Raw genomic sequence first — 25,037 nt, forward strand, 5'->3', positions numbered from 1 at the left:
GCTACATAACAAATATCTTTGAAGAAAATATTCTTCAAATATTTATAAAACATTATAAAACCCTTTCATAAAACTCTTCTCACAAAACTCACTTTGGCATCACTGTCTGGACCTCAGTTTGGCTTTCATGAATTCACTTTATTTTTTTCCCCTAAATTTATTTCTTGGAAAACAAGAACAGTTCTTGAACTTAAATATCACTTGAGTCTGCTTTATATTGAATCAGTCTGGTTTCTTCCAATTTCCTGGCTGACATCACACTTCCAAGTTTCCCTGGATAAGGTATTTCTCATCATCAGTTACCTAAGCTTTTGATTTCACTGCTAAAGAATGAACTGTATATAAGCATGTATTCTACCATTGAAGAATGGCTGTCTTGTGATAAATAAAGCTCCCTCTTGAACCAAATAAAAATTGTTCCTCTAATGTGTTTTTTTTTATTGATGACAGATCTTAATGTACCTTTTCTGGATGTCCTTTCTTCTAACTTTGAGCCATCTTTAATAGAAATGAGCGGGATACTTCACTGTATCAAGAGGAAAGCTTTCAGCATGTGCTGAGCGATACTTTGATGAGTTTTATACTTTTATATTTTGCAGAGTTGAGTCCTAATGTTTAAAAGTTTCAGGGACTGAGTTACTGCTCAAATTAAGCTCATGCAGATGACAATGTTGTGCATCACTAACTTCCTTGTGTGACAATTAATCAGCCAAGCCTTTCAAGGAGGACAGGCACACCACTGAAGAGTCATTTTGAAATGCTGTCAAAATATGAAGGTCTAATGCTGAACAACATCCAACTACATCATTTGCCTACATAATTGTATTGACAGATACTTTTTATTGGCAAATCTTTAAAAAATCTTGATTGAGCCTGGTATTAACCATTAGGTGGTATCAAACTTCTATGAGTTTGCTCCTTTAAAACAACAGGTGTTTAAATGTTTAATGCTTCGGTCATATTAAGATGGTTCTTTCAATTAAAAATATTCTCGGAAACCATAATGTACATTTAATATCAACTTTTCTAGCAACCAAGTTTAAATCCATTATATTCCATAACTAAATGGTGAGTATCAGCAGCTTGAATGTGAATGCAAATGTTAGAATTCTCCTAGATATGATGACCCTACAAGGCAAGGATCATTCACATTCATGTTTTCTACCCTCTTCTTTAGTATTCAGAAAAAAACAACAACCAGAAAAGCCAACTCAGAAAAGCCAACTTTGACGCAATCAATTACTGAGACATATATTTCTATAGACACTTGAGTCTCTTAAGAGTTGATAGTCAAGGCTCAGCAGGCAAGGTAGGTAAATCAGTTACAATTGAGAAAATTAAAGCAGAGACCCTTTGCTGAAGAAGATAGCAACTAATGGAATCTTGGAGAGCTGTATGTATTTATTGGGTTAACATGTATACTATAGCTAAACTATAAACTATATTAAAGCTAAACAACAGACTTCACCCACCCACCTCAGAAGCAACAATGAGCCTCCTCTTAAAATAAAACAAATGCAAAAAATCAATTGACAGGTTGAAATTTTTTTTGCAAGAAAGAAGGTTTTTGTGCCTTTGCATGTTAGTATTGAAAATCTCATGCAATTAAAATAGCAATAGCACTCTTCATGGTGCTTTACAGCCCTTGCTAAGCAGTTTACTGAGTCAATATATTGCCTCTAACAATCTGAATTCTCATTTTACCAACGTTGGAAGAATGGGAGGCTGAGTCAATCTTCAGTCAGTCAGGATCGAACTCCTGACAATGGGCAGAATTAGCCTGCGATACTGCATTCCAACCACTGCACCATCACAGCTCTTTTATCATGAGGTTTATATCAGAATGTCTTAAACATCCTTGTCTCATGCCCCTCCAAAAAATCATGGGATTTGGGGAATTTTGCATAAGAGATTTAATAATTTATTTGGTGGGTAGGGATGTGTTTTGGGGCCATTGCACCAAATTACCAAATGAAGCCTAGTACATAGAAAGATAAAAAAGAAATAGTTTCTTTGAGACTTGGACAAAATGGAAAGTTAATAAATTATTTAAAAATTAAAATAAAAACTTTATACTCTAATGCTATAATTAATAAATGGATAATTTATATTTCTTTGTTGCATTTTAATATATTTTAAATACATTTTAATCAAATATGATTTCCTATATGTTTAGCATGATCAAAATGCTAAGGATTATCAAGTGATGAGGAAATTGAGTACAGTATTCCAGGAGCAATGCAGTTAATTTCAAGTGATTTTTAATATCAATCTGAATTTAATATTCTGAAATAAATCAGAGATAAAAATAATTGCCAGTTGGTTGTATTTTCCTTTCTACATTAGCTTTGGTCTACAGACTTGAATCCTAAGATACATTAATGTGGAAAAAAGTTATCCTAAACTTCTCTCACCATCTTTTTGAAAATATTTTAATTTCACTTATTGTACAAATAAAGCTGTATAAAGCCCTTGGCCTGTTAATATTTATTCCTTGAAATCTTCAATAGAGCAGTTGAGTTGTATAAGCAATGATGAGTTTTCATGACTAAAGTTGCCTGTGTTCAGAAACAGTAATCTAGATTTTAACATCTAGAAGAAGCTATCAAAGAAAAGACTTTTAAACTCTATTAAAAGCTATTAAACATGGAGGTGAAAGGTATTAAAGAGAACTCTTTTGGCAATGTGTTTTTGTCTATTTCAGATATTCTTGGTATCTTCATTTTTCAAACAGCAGATTTTCTAAGCTTAAATATTCAGTGTCTCAGTGTCAGTTTTGCTAGGTCCCAACAAAAGGTTATCTATGTCCCACGTTCATCATGGCTAGCGTGCTTAGTTCTACAATGCTACACAGAGAGCATTCCCACTACAAGTATGCAAAGCATTAACCAAGTGAGAATCTTACATTTTTGGAGGGTTAAATAATAAAATCTGACAGATGCAATTAACTTCCAGGAGTGGCCAGCTACCAAATGTACTTCTAATGCTAGAAAGCACTGCAGATGTTGCTGAACAAATTTTCAGGCCCTTAGCACATCTAGTCTGGCATTCAGTGTTGCATAATAGTCAATTGGATATACTTGGAAAGTTCAAAAGCATTTCCCAATATATTTAAAGCATATTGCCTATAATCTAGCAGATGCTAAACAACAATCAATATTATTAGTCACCAACAATCTGATCCTTCATGAAACTGTCATTCCCCTTTTAATCTATCCCAATTGGCTGCCATTACCACTGCCTCTGACAGCCAATTTGAAATGTTAACTCTTTAATTCATTTATTGATTTATTACTGATTTCATCGCTTGGGCTTAGATGTCACTCAAATATAAGAATGACTAAGGAGCTTGCAATTTCCACTATTTAAAAAAATAGAAAGGAGAAAGCACTATGAGTTGTTGGAAAAAAGTATTTCTCTCTATTGATCCTCTTCGCATTTAATTTCAATAGATGACCTCAAGTCCTATCACTGGAAAGAGGAAGCAAAAATCTTCTGTCTTTCTACATTATGAATGCGATGGATGCATTTATATATTTTTGGCATGATATCACTACCCCTCCTTTATTTCAAGCAAAAGCGCCCCAAACCCCATACCGTGTGGGCTCATCCTGATTTGTTAGAAAATGCACTAACATGAGAATGCTCCCACACACAAAAGAACATTACTACCAAAATACCTGGAAAAAGCTAATGTTTGCTTTAGAGCAAACATTTGCTACTTATGTTCCAGAGTTTGCTTGAATCTGATTCCAATAATCATTTGCACACAATACAGCCACAGTCAGACAGGATGACTGTAGTGATCACCATCAAGATCAAAATTCCCATATCAGTCCCTGTCTTACATCAATATTGGCTTTTGTCCAGGAAGTTCCAAAAACATTATTTGTTGAACAAGCCATAAAGGTTGACTTAAACACATCACTAAGTCCCAATATCACTAAGCACCGTTATACGGTAGTTCGCCTCCTTCCTCTCCGGTTGTACGCAGTCTGTGTTGGCAGGGTGGCAGAGTTCGACCCCAAGGTGCCTAATTTGTGGGGTGCCACAGGGTCGGTCCTCTCGCCCCTCCTGTTCAACATTTATGTGAAGCCGCTGGGCAAAATCATCCGTGGCTTCAGGGTGGATTTCCATCAGTACCCTGATGATACTCAGCTGTACATTTCCACTCCGGGCCACCCCAATGATACCCTTGAAGTGATGACCCGGTGCCTGGAAGCCATACGGATCTGGATGGGGAGGAACAAGCTCAGACTTAACCCCTCCAAGACCGAGTGGCTGTGGATTCCGGTGTACTGTCATAGTCAGTTGACTCCATCACTGACTATTGGGGGTGAGATCTTGACCCCCTGAGAGAGGGCTCGCAACTTGGATGTCCTCCTGGACTCGCAGCTGTCCTTAGAAGACCATCTGGCGGCTGTGGCTTTTTATCAGGTTCACCTGATATACCAGTTGCGTCCCTTTCTGGACCGGGACTCCTTACGCACAGTCACTCATGCCCTCTTTACTTCCTGTCTGGACTATTGTAACGCTCTCTACATGGGGCTCCCCTTGAAGAGCACCCGGAGGCTCCAACTGGTCCAGAATGCGGCCGCGCGGGTAATTATGGGAGCGACTCGACGCTCCCATGTAACACCGCTCCTGCACGAGCTGCACTGGCCCTCGGTGGTCTTCCGGATGCGATTCAAGGTACTGGTTGCCACCTTTAAAGCGCTCCATGGCATGGGACCTGGGTATCTATGAGACCGCCTTCTGCCACCGATAGCCTCCCATCGACCGGTACGCTCCCACAGAGAGGGGCTCCTCTAAGTGCCGTTGGCTAGGCAATGTCAGCTGATGACCCCCAGGGGGAAAGCATTCTCTGTGGGGGGCCCTATCCTCTGGAATGAGCTGCCCCCGGAGATTTGTAGGATTCCTGACCTGCGTACCTTTCGTCACGCCCTAAAAACATTATTATTCCAACAAGCAGGGCTGGCCTAAATAATAATAATATTTTACTATTTTAATTGGTTGTTTTATTAGAGTTTTCGGCCAATTTATTTAATTGTTTTAAATTGCTTTTAATTTTTATATTGTCATGGTTTTATTTCTAGCTGTACACCGCCCTGAGTCTTTTGGGAGAAGGGCGGTATAGAAATTTAATAAAATAGATAGATAGATAGATAGATAGATAGATAGATAGATAGATAGATAGATAGATAGATAGATAGATAGATAGATAGATAGATAGATAGATAGATAGATAGATAGATATTCCCAGGTCACATTTAGCCAAAAAAAAAAATCCATAAAAGAATTAATGCTTCTGGAAATACTGTAATTAATGGAACATTTGAGAAAAAGAGGATCCATTCAAGCCAATTTACACCACATGGTCTGAATTTTCATCATACATTATGTTTCTGTCAATATATATAAATGATGCAATTGATGCAAATGATGCAATTACATCATTTACATTACCCAATAACTGCAGTTGATAGCAATGATGTAAAATGATATGCCTACATTAAATCAGTATGGCTTTGCTCTGGATTGGTCCCAAATTTTTGAGTTTGTTTTAAACTCAGCCCCAATCCAAATGTCCAATAGTTTTGTGTTTCTGATGACCTCATACCACCTAAAGCTTCCACTCCCATCTTAAGAAACAGCCCTTTACTTTGCTTCCCCAATCATTACCTCCACATTTCATGGGTAGATAAATTTTAGCTGGCTTAGGGATCAGTTGGCCATGACAGCAGGGAGAACTACTGACAAGGCAGTGGCCTTAAATCAGGGGACAGGCTGCAGTGGGAAGTCTCCCTAAAGGTTAATTGTCAAGCAGAGTAGACATATTACCAAGAGCTATTGGCTGATTCTTTTCTAAGCAGGAAACAGTCTGCAGGCAGAACAAGATAAGCCATGCAGTTTATACATACCTGTAACAGAGAAAGAGCTATGTTGCTTTTAAAGAGAAACACTAGAAATATTTTTAATGAAGCTAGCTGGCTTTTTTTATTTGTTTGATTTGCATCCCACCTTTTGTACAGAAGGTCAAGGCAGCACCAAAAGTGCTCCCATGTCCCATTTTTCTCCACAGCAATGGAGAGTAGCTATGCTGTGTCATTCTTGCAAGGAGTCCAAGGGTGGACCAAAGGAGCACTTCCCAAAGTACTAGCTCCACTTCATTGTAAAGTTACATTAACAGAATCTTGCAAATCTGAAAGTAATTTTCTCTCCATCGCCATTGCAATCCAAGTAAGTAGTGTGGGTCCCTTCTGAGATGCTTTTCATTCCTTCAGAGGGCTAAGCTGTCTCTTATCTGATCATTGCCCTGGCTGTGGCTCTTTCCTGTCGCCCAAGGTTATTTTCCCACATAATGTTACAGACTGGAGTTTTTATACCTGAAAGGGGACTAGAATTTGAGTTGACCTGCTCCCAGTCTCACATCTCTAACAAACCCGACTCTCCGAAATTTTGAATGTATATGATTGGTTAGATTTGTATCCAACTTTTCATTCGAGAGCAAAAATTGATCTACATAACATTCCTTTCTCCCATTTTTCCTCATAACAAAACTCTCTGAAGTAGGTTTTTTGGGGAGAAGAATAGAATAGAATAGAATAGAATAGAATAGAATAGAATAGAATAGAATAGAATAGAATAGAATAGAATAGAATAGAATAGAATAGAACAGAATAATTTTATTGTCACTTTGAATGTACACTAATTGGCATACATTAAAATGACATTTCTTTGTATACAGCTCTAAAAGGGTCATCACCTCCAATATACCCAACATGAACATGAGGAAACAAACAAATAAATAAATATGTATTACCCATATATATGACACAGAGAAATATCACAGTCCAGTTTGAATGTATACATGTACTGTACATGACAAGAAAAACGATTCTTGCGAGTTTATCAGACAAATGGATATGGTCCAAAGTCATTCAGGAACTTCTATGCTGAGAATGGAATAGATCCTAGGTTGACATCTTGCTGGCTCTCTTCAGGATAACAGTCCAACAAGAAGGAGAAACTTTGCCCAAGGACTGATATTAGTTTTGATGATAGGGCCATACTGTTTCAGCATCCGAGGAAAGCAAGAGTTGAACTAATGAGTCAGGTGCAGAATGTTTCGATATATTCCTGAGTGGAAGCAGGAATTTTTTGTGTGGTATCAGTTACTCAGTGCAGCAAAAACCTGATAAAGAACAAAAACTGAACTCTCTTGTGAGTACTACTTGTCTCAGTTTTGCTTTTTGTCTTTATTTCTCTTCTGCTCTTTCTCCCTTCCTCCATGAAACATTTACCCCGGTAAAGAATTACACCATCTTCATATACATAGACTCTAGTTACAGTTCAGTTTACTTACTGTCAAAGTTCACAAGCAAATGGGACAAAAAAGACATTATTCTATGTAATCATGCCAGGAAGAGGAAAAGAAAGGAGCAATAAAAAGGAACAACAAAAGAGTCAGGTCAAGAGAATTTTCCAGAACCTCACAACCATCAGAGGCCTTACACATATGAACAATTAGCTGCTACAGTTAACCCTTTGATGTGCATGTAGACCTGTTTAGCCCAACAGAATTTAGAGTTTCTCCTTTTATTTTAAACAGTCAGACTTGTTTTCATCTTACAATAGGTTTCTCTCTCTATTTCCTATGTAAAAATGCTGGAAATTTGTGCCATCTCTTGTTTTCAACAATATCTACTAGAGTGAACTCTAAAAACAATTAAGAAAACATCTGGAGGCTGTGGGTTACCCAGGATTGCATGTTGTCTTCCCTAGGGTATAAGACAGCCCCAAAATGGCTAATGGGGTTGGGTGGGGTTGAACTGTGAACTGTAAAATCAAACTACACAAAGCCACAATGATCCCAGATGTCAGGTGCTACCTGCCAGTATTGGTGGGGGGGGTACGGACACTCAGAGTGAATCCCATATAGATCTGTGTCCATCAGCACACTCACCAGTTCCACATTCTGTTTTTAAAACCCTTGCCTTCCTCTTGTACAAAACTAGTTTCTCTGATCTTCATTATATAAATATACAAACTTTTTTTCCCCATGTCTGTCATTTTATGAAAGGACAGTTCTACATTAAGGTTAATTAAGGTAGCAGGCAGTACAGTTTGCAGCATTATAAAAACAAGCAAATAGTCAATAAAGGGCGTTTAATTTTGCCCTTTTTTTAAATCCACAAAAGGGAGCATGATTTGACATTTCTGTCCACCATATTCACAATAAGGTGTGAGGATGTCCTTTAGGCTCACTGGGAAACAGAATCTTACATAGTCATGCATAACAATTATAATAACAAAAAGAATCATAGCAAGATGCAGCTGACCTGAATCTTATTGGCATGAGACTGGAAAAGAGGACAGATAAAAATTCCTTCTAATGTGATTATCTGTTGATTTCTAGGATTATACATCAGCTCAAAACAGCCCTTATATTTTGCTCTGGGATGTGGGTTCCACATGAGAATACTGTAGTTAACAGCATCTCAGGGTTACAAAGCAGAGGCTTCCCTTCATTTGGATAACCACATTTCATACTATAATTCTGCAACTGCCTTTTGTGTATTGTGGCTAAACGCTTTTGTTCCCACAGAGAAATACTGCCCTATATTTGTCAGGAAGAGGAGAACAAAACATTGGGCGGAATATCACATGAGACTAATTGGAAATTTTATAATTTCAATAAAGCAAACACCTTGCCTCACATCACAGAGTGATATTTTACATACTTGCATACAATAAATGTGTAACATGCACAATTCCCCTCCCCCACAGCAATTGAAATTTAATAAGGGAAGATATGTCTATCTCAGCAAGTTACAAGTATTTTTCAGATGCCCATAGATTTAAAAATGTTGAGTTCTGGCACCAGGAAGAGTAAAGAGTTGGCAGTGGCTGAATTTCCTTCGGGATAGAATTCTAGGATGAAAGCATAATCATTCTGAAGCATTTACATCTCACAAGATTAGGAAGTCTTGTATTTGTCCATCATTTTAATTCCCCACCCAAAAATATGTTGGGGTTCTGTAGATGCCATCTAGGGAATATTGTGCTTTGCTAACTACTGTATTCTATACTTACCAGAATAATGTTGTTGTTGTTGTTGTTGTTGTTGTTGTTGTCGTCGTCGTCCTCCTCCTCCTCCTCCTCCTCCTCCTCCTCCTCCTGCTGCTGCTGCTCCTCCTCCTCCTCCTCCTCCTCCTCCTCCTCCTCCTCCTCCTCCTCCTCCTCCTCCTCTTCTTCTTCTTCTTCTTCTTCTTCTTCTTCTTCTTCTTCTTCTTCTTCTTCTTCTTCTTCTTCTTCTTTCTTCTTCTTCATTTAATCTTCAGTTTGATTCACAGTCTGAGACTGGTAAAAACCTAACTATTCAAGTCCTAACCAAGAACCTAAGAGCTATTAAAGTAGCATCTGAATTATCAAGCACGACCGAGTATAGTAGTTTTTTGCAGAGTCAGGAATGAACCAATGACCCAGAGTTTTTTCTTTTCCACAATAGTGATGTTAGGTGTGTTGTAGGCCAGATGTCTGTCTGTTTGGATCCTGAAGTCCCACAGGATCTTGACTTGTTCATTTTCAAGAAATTTGTCAATTTGGTGTTTCCAGTATTTTTTGCTGCATTCAACCCCAAATTTCTGGCAAAGCTTCCAATGTATGATTTTGGCAATTTGATCATGATGTTGTAAATAGTCTGTGAGATTTTGCTGCAGCCACTGATAAGGTGATTCATCTTTCATGTACAAGCAACATTTGCTGTTGTTGCTGACATGTAGAATTTTTGGTTTCATGGACTTGCTCTGCAGGACTTGTTTTTGAGCAGCCAAAATGAAGCCTTCAGTTTCTTCCTTCAGCACTCCTGATTGCAACCAGTTCCATGTTAGCTTTGTATCTATCTTTCCTTCAATGTTCTTCAGGTACTGACTGTGCATAGGCTTCTTTTTCCAGTTAAAAACCTGATGTTCTGTTGTTTCTTTTCAATTGTCTGCTTTCAATCTTATTGTTTTCAAGAGGTTTCCCTTGTTCACCTCCTTCAGCAGAGGCTCTTTTGCTTTTTTTATGTAGTCATTTAAGCAGTGTTTTTTTCTCTTCCACGGTTTGTTTCATTTGTAAGAGACCTCTATCACTCTGAGATCTTGGTAAGTACAATCAATCAGCATCACTTTTTGGGTGCAGAGCATGGTGCATTGTCATTAGTTTTCTTGTCTTTCGATCCTAGTTATCAAGTTTTAGCTTAGTCCAATCAATTATTCCAGATTATGATTAATGATAATGATGATTTATTAATTATTATTATTGATTATAACACAGTCAGCCAGATGTCCAGAGTGGGTATGGCATCTTTGTCTACCTATCTTGTCCTTACCAGCAATCTGGTATAGGCAGATGATATTGTTGTTGTTTGTTTGTTTATGATTATTATTATGATTATTATTATTGATTTAGTCTTCAATTTGACTCACATTCTGGGACTGATAAAAATTTAACAGTTCAAGTCCGAACCAAAGACCTAAGAGCTGTTAAGGTAGCATCTGAGTACATAGGCAGTTCCAAGTAGGCTGGTTTTTTGCAAAGTCAGAATATTCAGGTCTGCTAAGTTCAACCTTTCCATGTATCTAGGCAACCTTTTGGGTATTGCTCCAAGGGTTCCTATTACCATTGATACAACCATTGATTTCTTCCTCCACAATCACTCAACCTCAATTTGCAGATTGCGATATTTTTTCTAGTTGTTTCTCTTCAATTCGTGCATCACCTGGTACTGCAATATCAATTACTTTTTTCTTTTCTACAATAGTGATTTCAGGCATGCAGAGTATGGTGCATTGTCATTAGTTTTTTTGTCTTTCGATCCAAGTTATCAAGTTCTAGCTGAGTCCAATCAATTATTCCAGCTGAGTATTGTATTGCAAGCACTGCCCAGGTGTTAATTGCCTTTATGATATTTTCTCCACTCAGCTTTGAACTCAAAATTTTCCATACTCGCTTTATGTATTTTGTTGAAGTAGTTTCCTTGAGTTGACTGTGCAACAGGTCAGAAGCTTCCAAAACTCCTAAGTACTTGTACCCCTCTTCTGTTGTTACTGCTTTTATCAGCCATTCATTATTAAGTTTGAATCTATCATCTTCAACCATTTTTCCTGCCTTAACAGCAATTGTTGCACATTTGTCAATGCCAAATTGCATTTCAATCTCTCTGCTAAACTCCTCTGTGCTTTTCAGCAGTGAGCACTTCAGGTTTTGTTTTTCCAGTTTTAAATCATCCATGTAGAGCAAATTGGAAATTTTCAACCCATTTTTAGCCAATTCATAGCCACAGTTTGCTTTCTTCAAAATGCTTGTTAGTGGCAACATCGAAAATACGATAACAGAGTTGACATTGAGTTGCCTTTGGAAGATTCCTCGTTTAATTTCAACTTCACCAAGTTGTTTTCCACAGGCTTAGTTTGCCATAGCTACATTGAAGCCTTTAGGAATTTATGGATGTTGCTGTTAATTCCAAAAATATCTAAGAATTTCTCAATCCAGTTGTGTGTGGCAGAATTAAATGCTTTCTTATAATCAATACAGGTCTTGAACAAATTCGTTAATCTTTTCTTTGACTTCCTCAAAACCAGTTTATTGATCATAAGTTGTTGTTGTTGCTGTTGTTGTTATTATTATTACATTATTTATTTAATCTTCAATTTGACTCACTGTGGATCTGATAAAAACTTAACAGTTCAAGTCCTAACCAAGAACCTAAAAGCTGTTAAGTCTGAATATGTAGGCAGTTCCGAGTTAAGGTGGTTTTCAGAAATATTTAGAGCTGAATATTTTCAGAATATTCAGGGCTGATAAATTGAACATTTCCATGTATCTAGGCAACCCTTTGAGTATTGCTCCAAGAGCTCCTATTACTATTGGTACAAATATTGATTTTTTCCTGCATAGTCACTCAACTTCAATTTGCAAATCACAATATTTTGTTACTTTTTTCTAGCTGTTTCTCTTCAATTCGTGCATCACCTGGTATTGTAATATTAATGAACCATACTTTTTTCTTTTCTACAATAGTGATGTCATGTATGTTGTGGACCAGATGTCTGCTGTTTGATTTCAAAAGTCGCACAAGATCTTGACTTGTTCATCATCATCATCATCATCATCATCATCATCATCATCATCATCATCATTATGGTTAATCTTTGGTGAGATTCACAGCCTTTTGAGGCCGGTTAATAGCTCAGCAGCTCGAGTCCTAACCAAGGACTTAGGAACTGTTAAGGTATCGTTGGAGGATGTAAGCTGTTCTGAGTAAGGTGGTTTTTTGTAGAATCAAAATGTTCAAGTCCGGTAAATTTAGAATTTCTAAATAGTGAGATAGCCCTTTGAATATTGCTCCAAGGGCTCCAATTACAATCGGGACAACACACAATTTCTTTTTCCACAGTCGCTCAACTTCAATTTGCAAGTCCCGATACTTTGTGATTTTTTCTTGCTGCTTATCTTCAATCCGTGCATCACCAGATATTGCAATGTCAATGAACCATACTTTTTTCTTTTCAACTATTGTTATGTCAGATGTGTTGTGGACCAAGTGCCTGTCAGTCTGAATCTTGAAGTCCCACAAGATCTTGAGTTTCTCATTCTCTAAAACTTTCTCAACGTGATGTTCCCAGTGGTTTTTGCCACTTCTGGCACAATTTCTAGTGAATGATCTTAGCAACGAGGTCATGGCGTTGTAGATAGTTCGTGAAATTTTGCTGCATCCACTGATCAGGTGGTCAACTGTCTCATCTTTCTCATTACAGAGGCGGCACTTGCTGTTGGTGGTAACATGTTGAATTTTTGCCTTCATGCGGTTTGTGGCTAAGGCTTGTTCTTGAGCTGCCAAAATAAAGCCTTCTGTTTTTGTTTTCTTTTTCTTCTTCTTCTTCTTCTTCTTCTTCTTCTTCTTCTTCTTCTTCTTCTTCTTCTTCTTCTTCTTCTTCTTCTTCTTCTTCTTCTTCTTCTTCTTCTTCTTCTTCTTCTTCTTCTTCTTCTTCTTCTTCTTATTATTATTATTATTATTATTATTATTATTATTATTATTATTATTATTCTCTTTTATTCATTAAAAATGAAACTCAGTCAACTGGACATTTAAAAATGTGTCACAAATACCATTGCTGCCAGCATCCTAGGTATCAACCAAGTATCTTCTTAAAATATATGATGTTCCGAGTAGCGCATTTTTTTGTAGTTCCACTGGTGTTATTGCAGGAAGCTGCAATTTCTTGTTTTGTGAAATTCTTGGACATGGTACCAAGTGCCCTGATGACAATGGGTATCACTGAGACATGTTTCAGCCATAGCCGTGTAGTTTCTAAGGCCAGGTTGCGGTATTTCATGATTTTTTCCAGTTCTTTTTCTTCGACTCTGGTGTCTCCTGGTACCGCAATGTCAATAAATTGTACATTTCGGTTTTCGACAACTGTGATATCTGGTGTGTTGTGTTCCAAGTGACAATCCGTCTGTATCCAAAAATCTTCACCTTCTCATTTTCTATAACTTTTTCCACTTTATGTTCCCATGACATTTTGGATACAGGTAAGTCGTATTTTTTACATAATGACCAGTGGATTAATTTAGCAACTCGGTTGTGTCTAGATTTGTAATCAGTTTGTACGATTTTGCTGCATTCACATATTAAATGTGAAACAGTTTCACATTTGTTGTTGTTGCAAAGTCGGCAGTTTGGATTGTCAGTGGATTTTTGTATCTTCACTTTCATGGCATTAGTTTGTAGTGCTTGTTCTTGAGCAGCCAGTATTAAATTTTTTATCAGGTCCGCCTGATTCGCCAGTTGCGCCCCTTTCTGGATCAGGACTCGTTAAACACGGTCGCTCATGCCCTCGTTACTTCCCGCTTGGACTACTGCAATGCTCTCTACATGGGGCTCCCCTTGAGGAGCACCCGGAGGCTCCAGCTGGTCCAGAATGCAGCCGCGCGGGTGGTTATGGGAGCGACGTGGCACTCCCATGTGACCCCCCTCCTGCACGAGCTGCACTGGCTCCCGGTGGTCTTCCGGGTGCGCTTCAAGGTTTTGGTTACCACCTTTAGAGCGCTCCATGGCATCGGACCGGGGTATTTACGAGACCGCCTTCTGCTACCAACAGCCTCTCACCGACCAGTACGCTCCCATAGAGAGGGGCTCCTCAGGGTGCCGTCGGCCAAACAGTGTTGACTGGCGGCCCTTCTCTGTGGGGGCACCTACCATCTGGAACGAGCTCCCCCCAGAGATACGGAAGATCCCGGACCTGCGCACGTTTCGCCGTGCTCTCAAAACCTTTCTATTTCAGCAAACTGGCCTGGCCTAACTCCCCTCTTTTAAATTTTTTAAATTTTTTAATTCGTGACTTTATAAATTGGGTGTTTTAATCTGTGTTTCGGCCAAAATATTTAATAATTTTAAGGGATTTTTAATATTTGTATTATCTGTATTTTATCTTGTCTGTTCACCGCCCTGAGTCCTTCGGGAGTAGGGCGGTATAGAAATTTGATTAAATAAATAATAAATAAATAAATAAATAAATAAATCTTCCATTTCTTTCATGATGGTTCCCATCTTAAGCCATGCCCATATAAAGTTGCCATTACATTTTCCTTCAATGTTTTCAAGTGCTGTCCATGCAAAACTTTGGTTTTCCACCTATTTAATCAGTCATCCAGCGGTTTTTCCTTATATTCTGCTTTTGTTTCTGTTGTCTTTATAATGTTCTCCGTTTTCACAGCCTGCAGCAATTTTTCTGTACTTTGGTTCACATAATCATTCAAACTTCATTTTTCTTCTTCTACAGTTTGATGGATTTGCAATAGTCCTCTGCCGCCTATTTTCTTGGCAGGTACAACCTGTCGATATCACTTCGTGGATGTAAAGCGTGGTACATATTGAAAAGTTTGTGCATTTTCCGGTCCAGGTTTTCCAGTTTAGCCAAAGTCCAGTTGATGATTCCAGCTGAGTAGCATATCAGTGGAACTGCCCATGTTTTAATGTCTCTAATTATGTTTCCAGCATTCAGTTTTGATTTTAATAATTTGCGGACCCTCCTGAGATATTCCTTTTGTATTGACTTTTCTATTCAAGATGTTATCTGCTTCCAATATAACTAGGTATTTGTAACCATCATCCTTTGCTAATGCTTTTACTATGTTTCCATTTCCCAGTTCTATTCCTTCTATTTTTTTTCATTTTGCCTTCCTACATGGATAATATAGCACATTTTTCAAGTGCAAAGTTCATTTTGATGAACTGCTGAACAGTTGAACTGTGTTGAGTATTGATTTAAGTTCAATGGGGCTTTTCGCATACATTTTTAAGTCATCCATGTATAGTAGATGGTTTATCTTGCCATGTTGGCTTGAGATTTGGTATCCCAGTTTTGTGTTTCGCAGGATTATTGTCAATGGAATTAATGTGATGTTGAACAGTAGTGGTGAAAGTGAGTCCCCATGGAAGATTCCTTGTCTGATGTTGACTTCACCAATGTTCTCCCCATTTGCTGTAGGAACTGTTTTCCATTTTTGCATATTTGCTTTCAAAAATGTACAAATATTTTTGATGATTCCAAAGTTTTCCAGACAGGTGTTAATCCAGCTGTGGGGTAATGAGTCAAATGCCTTCTTGTAATCAATCCATGCCATATTTAAATTTGTTTTTCTTCATTTTGCATTTTTTAGTACCATTTTGTCAATGAGCAGCTGATCTTTTGTTCCTCTTGATTTTTTATAATTTCCTTTTTGTTCTACTGGATACAAATCCAGGAGCCTGGATAGCTCTGCAGACTAAGCACTGTAATTTAACACCAGCTGTCTGCAATTAAAGTAAGTTCGAATCTTGTCAGACTCAAGGTTGACTCAGCCTTCCATCCTTTCTAAGGTAGGTAAATTGAGGACCCAGTTTGTGGGGGCAATAAACTGACTTTGTATAAAATATACAAAAGTATGAAGGCTATTGCTTAACGCACTGTAAGCTGCCCTGAGTCTCCGGAGAAGGGCGGTATATAAACCATTTTTTTTAAAAAAAAATTGTTTTCCATCAGATGATTGAATACTGAATTTGCCAGTATTCTTGTAAAAAGTTTGAATGTTGTTGGCAAGCAAGTAATTGGGTGATAGTTGCTTGGCTCTGTGCCCTTTTCTGGATCTTTCATTATCAAGTATGTTCGACCAGCTGTTAACCATTCTTCACTTGTTGCATTTTGAAGCATTTGATCAAATTGAGTGGCCATGCGATAATGGAGGCTGGTCAGTGTTTTAGCCAGTATCCACGCAGTTCATACAGGCCAGGTGCACTCCAGTTCTTGACCTTCTTTGCTTGTTTTGCAACCATGTCAGTTGTTATTGCAATATTTTCCATTTTGTTTCGTGTTGTTTGTTGTTGAATATCTTTCATCCAGGAGGCAGTTTTGTGTGTTCCACTGAGTTTTCCCACAGTTCTTTCCAAAAGTTCAAAGTTTTTTCTTTACATGGGTGAACATTAGTTTGGACTCGATTTTCATCAAGGGACTGGTAGAAGAGGTGTTGATTTCTTCTGAACTGGACATTTTCACAATATTGTTTAATTCATCCTTCATATCTTTCAATTTTCTTTGCTGTTGCTATTACACGTTGTTTTAGTTCTTCCATAATTTCTGTTATTGTTTTTTCCTCCAAGTTGTATTTTTATGTAAGCTATTTTCAGCTTTTTATTCTTTAGTTTGCCTTCTTTCAAGTAGTTCAAATTGCTGAAATCTCTTCGTAGCTTTTTTATTTTGTTTTCAAGTCGAATTTTCCACTTTGGTGTTCAAGTGGGTTTCTTTTTTGACATTTTATAACTGAATTGTGCAGTTATAACGGCAGCTGTGCTGTACATTAGTTGGTTTATTTCACGTAGTGTGCTGGATGAAATGGAGGTTAAAATGCTGTTCATGGCAGTTAGTAGATCTTTCACTCGTTTGCTATGCACTTTGCGAATGGTAGGTAGTCTTTTTCTTTCTATGTTTTCTTTGATATGGTTTTCAATCTTTTCTTTCAGCATTTTTGCTAGATCACTTAGCTCTACATTTTCGAGTTGTTGCACAGGAGGAATTTCATCCTTTATGTTGGTTTCTTCCACTGGTTGGTCAGTTTGTTCAGATGTTGGAACAGTTTCTTCAGCCTGTTCATCATCATTACTTGTTGTTTTCTTTTTAGCCAATGCTTCTAGAAGCTGCATTTCCACATTTGTGAAAACTTCATTACGGATAATGAAACGTCTTTGATCCATTAATCTTTGTTCAGTTATGTCGCTTTCTGGGTGGTTTTCCTTCCACAGTTGCATCATTCTTTTTTGAAATCCCCTGACTGTTGGTTCTGCCTGGTAATAACGTTTGATGATTTCTTGATTTTCTTCAGTTGTCCAAGTTTTGCACTTTTGTCCCAGTCGCTTTACAGTTGCATGCCCTGGTTCCCCAGCAGTAGCAACTTAGCTCTGTAGCCCATTTTTTGACAGATGTCCAGGAGCCACAGCATCTGACGTGGTCCTTGTTGACCCAGGCGACAACTGATCCGGTATGGAATTTTGTTGATTTCTTCTCATCATTGGTGATGGTGGGGGCCTGGGTTGGTTCACGGTGGCTAAGTCACTACCGATCCAACAATCGGCATTCCCATAACCATAGGGACCAATAGCCATCCAGGCCCAGCCATGGGTGGCTGTTGTTGTTGTTGTTGTTGTTGTTGTTGTTATTCCTAAACAGCTTTCCTACTCCTTCAGAGGGGGAAACCAAAAGCACTTGCTTTATGCCTATTATTAGAAATTCAAGTAAGATATAAAAGATATAATAACATACAAACTATGTTTACCCAAAAATAAGATCTGATCTTATTTTCTTTTGTGCCCCAAAATAAGTACTAGGGCTTGTTTTCAGGGAAACATGATTTCAGGGTGATCAGCCCAACTGGGAGTCCCACGTCCCCATGCACACACAAGAGCTGGCAAGTGTGCAGGGACCAATGGTAACTGGCAGCAGCTGCAGCCCACCAATCCCTTGATTGGCACACTCTGGAGTTGCACAGAGCATATGGCACGGAGCAGAAGGCAGGCAATCCCAACATGCTGAGTGGAAAGCAGGTGATCCCAATGCATCGCATGGGCTGCAGGTAACCAGAGAGATGCGAAGATGAGCCTCCTGTAGCCGCCTATCATTCTGGCCCACTGCTGCTCAGCTTTCCTGTGGCCCATGTGGCGCACCTGGATCTCCTGTCTCACACACACACACCGCCTCTGTCTGTGCCAGTGTCATCACATGAAGACAATCCTCCAATGGCCATCGGCCGAACCGCCCACCTCCACTCAGTTTTCCCATAGCATATGTGGCATGCCTGGATCACCTGCTACCCCCTGTATCTCTGCCTCTGCTGCTGGTGTCGCTGCATGAAGATGAGCCACTCGCGGCTGCTTCCTGCTCCAGCCCATCGTCACTTGGCCCGCACGGCATGTCCGGATCACCTCCTCCACTCTCCCTGCGTCTGCCTCTGCCTCTGCTTGCACATGTACTCAACTCACCTATGCTGCGTGGGCTATGGCTGTTACCAAACACTGTAGGCCTGTGCATGCTTGCTGCCTCCTATGCTGGCCATGCCCTCACTAAGGCTTACTTTTGGGATAGAGCTTATTATTAGGCACATACATAAAAAATAAGTGGAGGCTTATTTTTGGGGGTAGGTCTATTTTCGGGGAAACATGGTATTTGTAAATAATGTAAGTAATGAACACAGGTGAAACATAGCATTTATTCAGGGAAAAGCAAGGAAAAGTATTAGACTGGGAGTTTTATATGACTGATGAAGGTGGAAGTGGGGTTTTAAACTCAGCAGAAGAAACACCTTTGAATCCCAGAATGTTAGTTGTGCATTTTTGGCTGGTGCTCATTCTTATCCTAATCGGTGTCTCTCCCTTCCATTAACACTAATAGGATAATAGCCTTCATATATCTTCATTAAGACTTGTCCTCTTGCAACCGCAGCATTCTCAGGGTGAGACCATCACCTCAGCAATTTTGAAGCCAAACCTACCTGCTGGTCAGTGGACTATATGGAAACTTTATGTAGAAGTTTGAGAGTTCATACATGTGGGCATAGAAAAGTTCTAATATCAAATATCCATACTCAATGCTAGAATGATAAGCCTGTAATTCTTGGACTGCTCCATGGAAGGAAGATACTATGTTGATTTATGGTTCTTTCTACACTCCCTCCCTTTTCTAAAAAAGTAGGTGCCTTCTCATTATGACCAATGTGGGATTTCCTGAATCTCTGTATTAATGCTAGAACATCTGATGTTTGGATGTTCATACCTTCAGTGTGATTCCAAGATCAGATTCTCACCTTGCACACACACACACACACACACACACACACTCACGCACACACACCCTTCATTCACAGAGCAGTGTTTCTTGGCCTTGACAGCTTTAGCATGTGTAGACATCAACTCCCAGAACTTCCCAGTCAGCATAGGACAACTCACACATGTTAAAGTTGCCAACACTACTCCAGAGACTTTTCCCTTTCTCCAGAAAAAGAGAAAGCTTAAATGAGACTTCTTACATGACAATGATATTGTTTTCTCTCACAATGCATAAGAGCTGTTCTATGTTTCCAATGCAAGCCAGGGCCAGATTTAAAGGGTTTTAGGTCAGTCTTTATAATGGCACGTGAGAATGATTGTGGAAGCCAGGAAGAAGAGCCACAGATTAGGCAATTGCCCGGTAAGAGACACGTGAACCTGCAGATATAATGGGGCATATTAAATATCTCAGAAGGGACCTTCCCTAGCTTTTTGACCTGTAAATATGAGGAGAGAGAAATGTACTTTCAGACTTATAGGATCCTGTTAATGTAACCATATACAATAGAGTTAGTGTAACTACTATTAGTTTTAAGAATGGCCTCTGATCCCCAGGGGATTTATCAAACACCTAGTGGCACCATTGTTGCAACAACAGTAGCAGGGAAAAGTACAAGTGGTCAATTTTCAGAATGTCATTATTCAATTAACACTACAACAGGGACAGAATTTGCCAGGCCCCCATTCCTTCTGTGGACTCAGCTGCCATTTTCTGACCAAAAAGTCTAGTACCATGTTAAATATTCAATCAAAATAAACTTTGGCGATGATATATCAATTATTTCAAAACAATATTCATATCATAAAACAGCTTTTCCCAAAGTGAGCTTGAGTGCAGTTCATTACTCCCAGTTTAGCCAGAATGAGGAATGCTGGTTTTACGGGCTGAAATAAAAATGTCTTTAAAACACTGAACAGTAGAAATTATCACTAATATAATTTTCAATTTTAATCAATTATATGTCCCACCGAGAATCACTAGTTCGTTTTCATCTGAATTAAATCAATTGATCCAATCCCATCTCTTTCCAGGATCCAGACTGATAGATGCTTTTCAACATCACTCTTTGAGTTCAAACATATGTAGAAACCAGTGGTGGGTTGCCCCCGGTTCGCACTGGTTCTATAGAACCAGTAATAAAAGCGGCGGGAGGCTCCATTCACCGACCCCGATGTCATCAGAACGCTTCTGCGCATGTGCATGGCCCTGTTGCGAACAGGTAGTAAAGGTAAGTAGAACCCACCCCTGGTAGAAACTCATTTAAAAGTTTAATGCACATTGGGCAGTGGGGGGGCGTATAGGTTTTAGACAGAAAACCACAAACCATTACATTGCATAAATTACCATTGCAGGATTTATTTGCTGTGTGGACCGCAACTTTCTTTTTTCCATAAGAAATCAGGTAAGCACCAAAAAGTAGATAACCTGGGGCTATTCTAAAGATACAGTTACACCCAGTGGTGGGATTCAAGTAATTTAACAACTGGTTCTTTGCCTTAATGATTTCTTCCAACAACCAGTTTGCCAAACTGCTCAGAAAGTTAACAACCGGTTCTCCCGAAGTGGTGCGAACTGGCTGAATCCCACTACTGGTTATACCTTACATGTTGATTGGTTTCACTGATAAGGCTAATCCTCCCAAATATTGGGAATGTTTAACACATCTTCCATGGATCCCATATCTATGCTCTGATAAAGCCTCTGGCATCATAAGATACATGTTGGTAATGGCAACTAAAAATAAAAAATGCCTCAGTATGAAAAAATGGCATACTGGTAGTTACCTACAACTCTTACCTCCTTTGTTTGTGCTTGTGCAACAATCCAAATGCTTAGTCAGGCAAGATAATCCAAGTGCAGCTATGAAGACTGGGTCCATTGAGGAATGGACAAATTATTATCCAGAGTTTCTATAGAGCAGTGTTTTTTAAACTTGGCAACTTTAAGATGTGTAGGCTTTAACTCCCAGAATTCCACAGTCCGTCATTCTGTTGGGAAATTCTGCAAGTTGAAGTCCACACATTTTGTCCTTGCCAAGTTTGAAAAACTTGGAGAGAGTTGTCCGTATGAGAATTTACCCTAAAAGAGCATTGCTGTAATTTATTAGGCAAAAGAATAGGAAATTTGAGCCATAATTCAGTCTAGACCAGGGGTGTCAAACTCAAGGTCCGCAGGCCAGATCTGGCCCGCGAAGTGCTTAGATGTGGCTCATGGGGCCGCCCTGCAATCAGCAAAGGATCAGCCCACAGTGCCTCTGCCAGCAAAAATAGAGCTTGGGAAGTTCACATGTGGCCCTCCTGAGCTCCGCTTTTGCTGACAGAGGGTTGCAGGAGGCTGTCGCAGCCGAAAACTGAGCTTGGGAGCCCATTTTCACTGGCAGAGTGCTTGGGCCACCACAGGTGCCCCTACATGAGTGACGTTGAGTTGGCCATGCTCACCCTGGCCACGCTACACTGCCTCCAAGGTCAAACACAACCATGATGCAGCCCTCAATGAAATTGAGTTTGACATCTCTGGTCTAGACTTCCAACACTATTCCAATGTAGTTGCTTCAGTTAATATTCCACACATTATATGTCAGGGTACCACCTTCTGAGTGAACCATTCGTGAAGTCATTCAACAATTCAAGATATGTATTGCTAGTTTGCTAATACTCAACTGCCATTCTGAGCTGTAGGGAAGATGCTATTGATGTCCTTTCTCAGTGGTTGGAAGGTCTAAGGATAGTAAAGAAGCTGAACCCAAACAAGACAGAAACACTGGTTATCCAGCAACACCAGCATTTTATTAGATCAGGCAGACACAATTCCCCTTAAAGAGCAGGTTTGGGATTTGTAGGTCTTTCTAAATCAGTGTTTTTCAAATGGGCAATTTTAAGATGCATGAATTTCAACTTGAAATTGAAATCCACACTTTAAAGTTATCTGGTTTGAAAAACACTGACCTAGACTCAGATTTCCTGCCAGTTCAACAGATGCAAGATATGGTTAAAGGAGCTTTTGTTCCATATTGGCTGGTGCACTCATTGCAACCTTACCTTGCTAGAGTAACTCATTCCACCAGAGTAGACTACTGTAGTACATTTAGTTTCGAAGTACAATTTAAAATGCTGGGCTTGACCTATAAAGCCATTATGGCTTGGCCACTTGCTTTGACCAGAGTCAAACCAACCTATAGGGAGAATCTGTTCATGATACCTGAATTTCAGGAGATAGAAGGAGCTGACGCCAGGATGTGTTTCTTTTCAATAGCAATGCTGGTTCTCTGAAAATCAGTTTGGACTTTTTCTTGATTTTCTTTAGAATGAAACTGAAATCGGAACTATCCCAGAAGACCATTGGTTTACTTATCAACAACTGAAAAAAAGATTTAAACTGGATAAAAAGTGGTATGGATTTGACTTCGTTAAAAATGAATTGGCCTGTATGTACCCAAGTTTACAATCTACATGTTGGAGATGTAAATGTGATGATGCAACGTATTTTCATATATGGTGGACATGTAAGAAAATTAAGGCATTTTGGATTAAGATATGGTGGATCATACAAAATATTCTTAAAAGGAAGATAAAATTTACTCCACAGTTGTTTTTATTGGGTATAATTGTAGACTGTACAGTTATAGAGACTAATTTGATTTTGAATTTAACAACCGCAGCCAGACTTTTGGTGGCTCAATATTGGAAGAAGGAAGAAATACCTACTATTGAAGAATGGACATTAAAAGTAGCCAATTTGGCGGAGATGGCTAAAATCTCTGCATATTTGAGGGACCATTCGAATGAAAGATATGTACTGGAATGGAGAAGATGGATTGACTATGTACAAAACAAATATGGGACTAAAAAGTTGCAAATAGCTTATGAATGAAATATTTAGATGACTTTTCTTTCTACTTTGATATTTTGGTACTTATGGGGGAGTTAAAGAGTAAGGGGGAGTTAAGAGTTTATAGTTAGTTTGTTTATGTTAGATTATGTTTGCTAAATGCAATACCCTGTATTTTGCTCTGGGAAGTTGGGGGGGGGAGGGAGCAGGGAATGGGTGGGGGGAGGAGGGGGGTAATTTGTTTGTAAACCATTTTAAAACTTTTCAATAAAAAAAATGAATTGGAAATTTTATTATGTGAAAACGATGAACATATTATCGCTAAAATCTATAACATTATTGAAATTGACTTTGGAAAATGAAGATGTAAAACATTGTATGATTCAGTGGGCAAGGAATTTTGGATATAATGTGATGCTTGAACAATGGGAAAATATGAGATGAAGGGTTTAAATTTTACATTAAATTATAATCTAAAAGAACGTTCCTATAAATTGATGATCATTGGTATTTAACACCAGATAAGTTATCTAAGATGTATAAAGGTATGTCAAATGAATGTTGGAAGTGTAAAAGGAAAGAAGGGACTTTTTAATCATCTATGGTGGACATGTGATAAAGCAAAATAGTTTTGAAGTATGATTCATATTTTAAGACAGAAAATTTTGAAAATGGAGATAAAGATGAAACCAGAACTTTTCCTTTTGGGCCTAATGGAAAAAGACCTGGAGAATTTTGACAGCAGCAAGGTTATTGTATGCACAGAAATGGAAGGCTGCTTCAATCCCTACCATTGATGAATGGTTGCAGAAGTTCATGGAGATGGCTGAAATGGCAAAATTGACTATTTTGATTAAAGAAAAGAATATAAGTACTTTTATTTACACATGGAGTGTCAGGGTTCCAAGTAACACCCCCAACGAAAGAAGACTCCAGGGCTCGAGATTCCATTTTATTAGAGATGTCATATTGGCACATCTGGGAAAACCTGAATCTGAATGTTTCCAGGTTTTCCTCACCCAAGTGAAAGTTCAAATCCCTGCCCAACACCCACATATCCATCACATGGCCCAATCAAACACCCTCCCAACTGGAGATGCCTCTCAGTCATCCGACTCCAGGTGCCAGGGCAAGGCATCCTTGACTCTCTGAGAAAGGAATGTTATTTTGACTATATATCTCCCAAAAGCCATATAATCGCCCCTCCCATTTTCCCAGAAAATGTGGTAGGCCTGAAGGCCCAATGTAAAAGATGGCTTCCAGGCCTGACATGGAGACCACTTCTGAACTTTGTGCTTGAAGTGGAAAAGAATGAAACTTTGATTTTGGGTTTTACCAATTAGATTGATGGATCTCTATAGAAATGGCTTGCTCATATTATTATGAAAAAACAAATAGTTGTGATTTGATGTTAATGCCTTATTTTACTGCAACAGAGACAGTTGGAAGTCAATGTTTCTTTTTCTTTTCTTTTTCTTATTCTTCCTTGCTCCTCTTCCCCCTCTTCCTCCCCACCGTTTTTCTATTTACTATTGTATTTTGTATCTTATTTTATTTTAACTCAATAAAAAATGTTAAAATATTAAAAAAAGAACTATTCCAGAAGGCATTCTAATTGGACCAACTCTGATTTATATTTTGAGTTTATTTTTTGAACTGTTATTTCAAGGTTATCTCGTTTTGATTTTATGTTGACTTTAGTATTACCACAGATATTTTAATTTTTTTCATTAACTCTCAACACTGTGATGGGATGTCCATTTAATAAATAAATAAGCAAATCAATCAATTTCCTTATATCCCAAA

The 25,037-nt window shown here is 38.7% G+C and overlaps 1 long non-coding RNA gene across 1 annotated transcript; it reads left to right on the forward strand.

Moving 5' to 3' along the window:
• Window positions 1-851: 851 nt before the first annotated feature.
• On the forward strand, window positions 852-25,037 carry LOC132709813 (uncharacterized). The gene is made up of 5 exons (XR_009620794.2): window positions 852-1,309; window positions 12,067-19,074; window positions 20,435-20,631; window positions 20,756-20,805; window positions 22,707-25,037. It is a non-coding gene; the product is annotated as an uncharacterized LOC132709813 (long non-coding RNA).

The sequence above is a fragment of the Pantherophis guttatus genome, chromosome 4 (genome assembly GCF_059756535.1).
Source record: "Pantherophis guttatus breed Tessera chromosome 4, ASM5975653v1, whole genome shotgun sequence".
Classification (NCBI taxonomy): Eukaryota; Metazoa; Chordata; class Lepidosauria; order Squamata; family Colubridae; genus Pantherophis; species Pantherophis guttatus.